Raw genomic sequence first — 8,374 nt, 5'->3', positions numbered from 1 at the left:
ATGCTCTTTCCCCTCACTATCTTCTCTCATCCTATGTTCCTTCACGATCACTCCGGTCTTTAAATTCTGAACTTCTTTGTGTACCTAGATACCGTCTATCCTCTGCGGGTGGCAGATCCTTTTCTGTCATTGCTCTAATACTATGGCACTCCTTAACCATTGCACTCAGAACCATTACCACTTTGACTGAATTTAAATCAAGGCTTAAGACCCACCTTTTCAACCTCCACTATCAGAACTAAAAAAAGATCTAAGGTCCTGTCTGCCTCTCTTGTTGAATCTTTGGTGTGTGCGCGTTGCTGAGACCGCTGCTCAGAACGTCACACGGATTAAAGCACGCTGACGAAACAACATGGTCAGCGCATTGCTTCTGTTTGATCAAGGCCAGTGCTGTTTTATCCAAAAAAAAGAAAAAATGTTAATGCTTGGATGTGCATTTGAACAAGTTTTTGTGCAGAGAGGTTATAAGTAGGTGGGGACTTCCGGATCGGATATCCTCAGATAATGGAAAATAATTCGTGGATAAAACAGTTAAATTGATCTTACAAAAGTTGGGAATTAAACAGCGTCTTGGAGCAGTATACCACCCACAAAGTCAAGGAATTTGTGAAAGGATGAATGGTGTTTTAAAGAATCGCATTGTTAATAACTTTTAGCACACGGGCTTAAACTGGGTAGCGGCTCTTCCACTGGCACTGATGGCGTGTCGCTCAAGTGAGCTGCGTGATTTGCATATGACGCCTCATGAGTTGCTAACGGGAAGACGGATGCCGACTCCTTGTTTGCGTACCAGTGGGAAAGGTCCAAGTCTAGCACTTTTGGAAGACGAAATGCATATTTTTATAACATACATGGTCAGCTTACATTAAAGGATACCCGCTTATGTTTTTGACAGGCAGAGGAAAGACGAGGTGCAGCAGAAACTTGATGAGCAAAAGAGCACCACAGTGCAACCTGGAGACAAGGTGTTTGTGAAAGTGTTTAGAAGAAAGTGGTACAACGAACGTCGGGAAGGACTATTTGAAGAAGTGGTCCGCAGTACTGGAACAGCGGTCCAGGTCAAAGGGTCTCCAACGTGGTATCATTTATCACATTGTGTTAAAGCACCGAAAGAGGAGATAACGTGTTCCCAGAGTCAAGATGGTGAGGGTTCAAGAAAGTTGGAAGAAAGTGTGGATGAGCATGCAGCAGGAAAGGAGATGCAAGAAAATAACCAGAGTCAAAACCCAGAAGGGGAGATTGTCCGTGATATGGACGATGTTAATGATGCTGGTACATTTTTGATGATGCCAGAAATGACATTACAGTTAACGGACAGGAAAGAACATTGATTTCCAGCAGGTTCCTGAAACAGCAGAGCCTGTGGCAGTCGAGAGACAAGCGTCACAGGTTAAGAAGGACTGTGACTCAACTGCAGGAGAATCAAGGGGGAGATAGTTGAAAGAAGGAGTCCAAGACCAGCTCGGAAAAGGTTTAGACCAAAACGGTATGAGAACTAGAGCCCATGCGACTATAATTCCTCAGCAGATTGCTACAACGCCCTCTCCTCCGAAGGTTGTTATTAGAGTTAAGTTAGGGAAAGCGGCTGTTCTTCCTTGTTGATGTGGAAGATGGATTGTTGGTAGTACTGATACTCCTAAGTGGAGGAATAATCGTGGTGAAGATCTGTTGTTGACAGGACCTGAATTTGAAAGTGTGCCTCGCGATCAAAGCAAGTATTTTTTGTATAATGACATGAAGTTGGTGAAGATGCAGACAGATTGTTCACTAGTCTTGTGTAATGCAACATGGGAAGATGAAGGTGAATATGTGTGTGTACTTATGTAGAACCAGCATTTAAATTTGTACCAATTCTTAATTATTAGGTGGATGATTATGTAACGCATAAAGTGACACTTGTGATAAAAGATTTGGAACCCAGTGGGAGTGTCACGGATACTAAAGAGGTTCAAGATCAACCTATTACAATTACTACTCTAAGGATGAATAATACTCGAATGGAGCTTGTTACTGTAGCTCTGGATACAACTAAGAATGTTAATACATCAACCCAGACTACTACTACTTTATCTAGGACTGTAAAAGAAAATAAATGGTACAACAGTGTCGATACCTTTGATGTCTGTGAAATTTGTAAACGTAACAGGCACCTGACATAGTGACCTTAAAGTCAAAAGAGGTGGTAAATCTAACTCAGAAGCCTATGTTGAAAACTGAGCCTAAAGTAAAATGGTAGTAAGGAGACCTTTGAAGCTGGGAAACAGATGATGGAAGAGCATGCTGTAGAATCAGCTGAGACAGCTCAGAAAAAAGTATTAGATACAAAGAGTAAGTATTGTGATTCTACTCAAAATCATGCCTTACAAAGGAGAAACAGTAACTGAAAAGCATATGGATTTGATTCATCAGTGTTACAGATTGCTGACCCATGGGCAATTAGGAACTTATGGTTCCAGCAGAAAACACATTCTGTTAGATCAGTTAAAAATTTGAATTGTCCATGTGTGGTGAAAGTTTCATCACCAGGCACATGGCCTTCAATTTTAGAAACCGTGCCAGAACCACTAACTATTAGGTGTCAGTCCTTTGCATTATCGTGGTTGTTTCAGCAGCAGGCATCGACGGATATAATAATGGCCTTGTCAAGTAGTCTGTTGAGCCGATGAAGGTGACACCTGTGAAAGCTGCTGGTTGTTTCTGTTCAAATGAAACATATACTGGTTCGGGGGATGTTTATGGGAGTATCTGATTGTGACAGCTATTTGATGAATTTGGGCCAACATGATTATAAAAATATTAATAAGTTGTATGAAGTAAAGTTTTGTGCGACACATCAGAAATATAGTAAAACTTTGATGGTAAGGAATCAAGACTTGCCTGGAAATGTGACAGTAGGGAATTTTAGAGATATTTGGTGGGTTTGCGGTGATAAGGCTTATATATTTCTGCCTTATGGATGGATAGGATGTTGTTACATGGCAAGGTTGAAACTTCCATATAAGGTTTTTGCTGTGCGGCAGGGAGAAGGACCTGATAGAAATCAGTCAAATGTTTCTGCAAATAGGATGAAAAGAGCATTGGCACAGTTCCATAATTTGGAGTCCTATCATTGGAGGATAAGTCTAGGAGAAAAGTGGGGTATAGGACTGTTCCCATGGTACGGCGTGACATTTTTAGCTGATCATATTGATAACATCACTTATACGTTACAGGGTTTCGCAATGAGACAATAAGGGGGTTTGATTTTCTGTCAAATACTCAAAAGGAGTCATAGATTGACATTGCTAAAGCATGACATGGCTTTAGATTATATATTGGCCAAGCAAGGTGGCCTATGTGTGGCTTTGAACTTAACTAGTGATGCATGTTACACCTTGATCCCCGATTCTTCTGATAATATGACTAGTGTTATAGAGGCATTGCGAAACATACGAGATGCGTTTGGTCCATCAGAAGGAGCTGGATGGTCTGCAAATTCTTGGCTGCAGGACAAATTAGGACCTGTAGGTGCAGTCCTAAGACAAATTTTTGTGGCAGTTATCTTATCGTTGTGCGTGATGTTTTGTTTCTGTACGCTGTTGTTGACCTTTGCGAAGGCAATGATATTGCGATGGGTTGGAGTTGTGATGCCTGGGGATCGAGCCCAGATGCCACTATTGCAAACAACTGCTATAGATGAAGTGGAATTAGAAGGTGAACTGGTGGAGAAGTATCCATTTTGACATTAGTTCATATTATAATTTTTTATATGTTTTGACTATAGCTTACTTTTTAGTGGTTTCCTCCTATACAGAGTTAGGATGAAAGGGGAGAATGGAATGTGATATGATTCATTTGTTACCTGAGACGACGATACTGGTTGTTTTTTTTTTCTTTACTTTTCTCCAAAGAAACAATATTGGTGGAGTTACATACGTTCCAGCATGGACAACAATCTGAGATTGGAAGGCTCGGAACGAGAATGCTGTGATTCTACACATCCCCATACTGAGAATCAACGCGGCTGAAGAAGCTGCGGTTGGACATTTTCCCCATACATACATATATATGTTTATTATTGGATTTAATGTGTTGCAGTATATCCAGTGACATTGATAGAAAATGTTTGTACACTAGTAGTAATCATAGTAAGTCATGATAGTTTTTAAGTTTCTTCTGTTGCATAACAAATGCATATGTATTACTTCTTGTTGTAATTGTTTAAGGAATAATAGTTTTTATTTTCTGGGGTTTCATATGTATTTGCTTAAGTTATATCCTTAAACACAATATTAAAGTTTTAATTGGGCTGGAGTACAGTTTGTGGCCACCTGGGGCAGAGGGGCCGTGAGAGCGGTTTTCCTGTCTTGATTGTTTGAAGGATATTTAAGGAGAAACGACTGCCTGACAGGTTTTTTTCACTTTTACACTCCATAAATTCATTATATTGTTAAGGTTATGTGACAGGAAGTATTATTACTATTTCTGTAAACAATGATGAACATGTATGTTATATTCTTTTGTTTGTCAAGGGCTTTTTGATCCCTCGTAGGGGGGAAATATATAGTATCTTAAATATGTAATATCTGAATGCCTTAATTCAGATTATTTCTCTTCTGATGAAATTCATGTAGGAGCTGAAGATAATTCTCTGCTCCTATACTAAACTGTCTGGCCAGATGTTTTCCTTTAAGCCAAATGTATGAAAGACCCATAGTGTTTATGTTAAGATGAATGGTCTGGGAAAGCGAGCTCTGGTACATCTGAGATACATTTAGTCTGGACAAAGACAGGCTTCGCTTTGTGTTAAACATTATTGCAAAATGAGCTCATATACATCTGTTATACATTAAGTGGCGGACCCAGAGAACGGGCAAACTATTTAACGTGTGTGTAGCCATGGATCGGGAGTCGTCGGTTCTTCGATACGGCGGCTCCGAGCTGATCCAGGAGGCTCATGAAGATGCTGAATTTCTGTGTTAAATAATAAACTTTATTTACAAAGAAATAACAGTGTCGGCGAAGATGCATTCCAAGAAACAGCTACACTCCATCAAGACAAGAAATATACATCACGAACAGGATAAAAGATACATCAGTAGAAAGTGTCTTTTAAATTTTAAATCAAAGTATTGTTAAGTGTGAATGACCAGGCAGGATGATTTGTCAATAATATATTTAAAAGCAACTAAAAAGAACCAAATGTAAGAGCATGTCAAAATCTCTCATGAGGCCCAAAACACCCTCAGACTCCAGAGGGTAAAAGTATCTTGAACCCAACAAATCAAGTCTAGGCAAGCACACTCGGCTCGATTGGAGCTCGGAGGACCAGGGGCCTGAATGCCCGGAGAGTCGGAAGCTTAGAACAGGCCAGCAGTGACTCTTCGAGACGAGATCTTAAACTCTTTTTGAGATCTTCTGGCAAGCCTTACCTTCAAGAACAACAACAACTGCTCTGATCTTCAGGAGAACATGAAAGAACATCTGACTCCCTCCAAACAGACTCTTCAAAGATTTCTTTGTCTACCGCATCTGGACTCTTGTGCAACAAGCCAAAGGCAGTAAACGTTTTACCAACCAGTCTAAATGCATGTTTAAGCTTGAGCCCCTTAATTTTAAGGTGAATTTGAATTCTTTTGATGAGTTCTTATTTAAGATAGGATTAATTTTAAAGTTTAAGTTTACCATTCCTTTCCTTTCTTTCTCTCCTTTATTCTTTTCCCTTCTCTTCCTCCTTTTCCTGTTTAACTTTTTTATTTTCATATTTATCTTCTTTATTTCTTTTTGTATGTTCGTGTAGTTAGTTCTATGTTGTTTTTGTCTCATTCATTAAATGTTGTATTTTTCATAAGTGAACATCATGTCAATTAGATCCCATTCCAACTAATCTATTGAAGGAAGTGTTATATACAGCTGGTGAGCTTTGCCTCACTTTTCCCACACCTTCATATCACCTCAAGGTTCTTTGAACAATCTCTATTTTGGAGTTTCCTTTTGTTCCGCTTTCTCCCTTGCATTTCTTATAACTTTAACAGGTGTCCCTTTTGACTCCATTAGTGCTGCTGTGTACCTTTGGTCCAATTCTTAAAACTTATGATTAACCTAATATCATATGGCCTGTTTTCTTTAAAGCTGTTTCCATACATATGCTTTGTCTTGTGTGCTCTCAGATGACATTTCATGCGCATAGGCTTTGTGAGTCCTTTTAAATTCTACCACCAAATTGCGTGCAGGTGTAAACAATCAGGAACTGGGTGACTGTGAACATGGAACTGTTGCTGAGGTCTGGGAAATGTAGTCCACGGCAGCCATGTTTGTAGGCGGCAATGACTGCTGGGAATTGCGGTTTGTGGTTTCCTGTGTCATGACATTCTCGTTGTAGCTTGTGGGTGGCAATCGTACTTGTAACGGAAAGCAATTCTTGTGCAAATTACAAAGATTTTATACAATGTCAATGTACATTTAAAAAAAATGTATCCTCTTTGAAGCACTTCTACTGAAATATTTGCTCCCGACCTGTAGGAACCTAACCAGGAATCAACAGAATAGGCAGAGAATTACAAGATTCAACATCTCTTTTCAGCCATAAAACCCCCTTCCTAAAGTATAGAGTTCAACAGTAGTTGAAGCTGCACCGCTTTCCGAATCAACCCTCATTCTTCTTCATTTTTCCATCTTTCATTTTCTTTTCCGTCCTCCCCCCATTCATAATAGCACTTACCACAGGATCCACCCCTGAGGCACACAGTGTTTATAGCGATATTACAGCAAGCACTTTTCACTAATCGGTTTTATTATAGAAACTATAAGAAGGGATACAAATCATTGATTATTCACACACTTGCATGGAATAAATTATATTAAAAATTGGTTAATAAATAAATAAACCAATTCCAATTAGTCATAAGATACAAGCAGAGTACCCAAAATTATTAGAAATAATGACAATTTAATCAAACAAGTCACCTAAAATGAGAAAAATTAAAATCAGCTTCAAAGCAATGCTCTAACTCTGACTACTCGTTCTGCCCGACGGTAAATTTATCGATTATTGTTTAGAGGTGAGGAGAAATATGACCATATGGGTATAAGGATTCAAGCTGCTCTATCTGATTGCTCACTCCCACTTTGCTACTTTTTCCTGTAACCCCATGGATGGAGAAATAATAAAAACCAAAGCGTTATCCATCCATAACCCAAAGGGAACTGCTGCTGAGAAACAGTATCTATCAGAGCTCTAGCAGTCATAAACATGTGCTGTTTATGTCTGTCTGCCTGTGATGGAAGGGGCATTAAAAATGCATAACCCTAATTCTGTAACCCTAATGTATACCCCTACGCCACCCCTATCCATGTTGGGGTCATGACCCTACCCCAACCACTACCCCTAACCCTATAACCCTAAATTATGTCCCTAACCCTGAAACCCTAATTTATAACCCTACCCCTAACACTGTAACCCTTGTTTATAACCCCAAACCTAACCTTGTAACCCTAATGTATACCCCTAGCCCACCTGTATCCATGTAGGAGTTATGACCCTACCCAAACCCCTACTCTTGCAACCCTAATTTATAACCCTGAACCTAACCCTGTAAACCTAATGTATTCTCCTACCCCACCTCATCCATGTATGGGTTATGACCCTACACCAACCCAACCTTGTTACCTTAATTTATAGCATTTACATTTACATTTGCGGCTTTTAGCAGACGCCCTTATCCAGAGCGACGTAAAAAAAAAAAGTGCTTTGAGTCTCTAGCAATAAATAAATCTACACTGGTACGCCAGATTAAAAACTTAATATAAATATAACTCTTTAATTCTACAAAGCAAACTTGGAAAGTGCTAATGTACCCATACACCTAGCCCTGTTACCTGTAACCCTTATTTATTACCCTGTGCCCTAACCCTGTAACCTTAACGTTTAACCCTACCCCTAACCCTGTAACCCTAAGTACAATCCTACCCCCTAACCCTGTAACTCTAAATTATGACCCTACCCCTGACCCTGTAACCCTAATTTATAATTCTTCCCCTAACCCTATAACCCAGACATGGGCAAACTACGGCCCGCGGGCCACACACGGCCCGTTGGGTTTACTAATCCGGGCCGCCGAACGTGACCAAATTCTCTTAAAATAGGTACGGGTAAACATTGTTCAATTTACCTTTCCCCTGTAATGCCCACGTTTCCCCTAAAGATGTCGCACTTCAGCTCCATTGATGTTGTTCACGTGTAATACTCTCTTCTTCTCTTAAGAGAGCTTATTCTGATACTCTTTAAAAACTGCGACAGTTTCTGACAAACACCTCGGATCTATCTTGAGAATTGCCACAACAAAACTTACTCCAGACTATATATTGTGTGTACACACATATATATATATATATA

Source organism: Silurus aristotelis (genome assembly GCF_946808225.1).
Source record: "Silurus aristotelis genome assembly, chromosome: 21".
Classification (NCBI taxonomy): Eukaryota; Metazoa; Chordata; class Actinopteri; order Siluriformes; family Siluridae; genus Silurus; species Silurus aristotelis.
Note: the sequence above shows the minus strand (reverse complement) of the source record.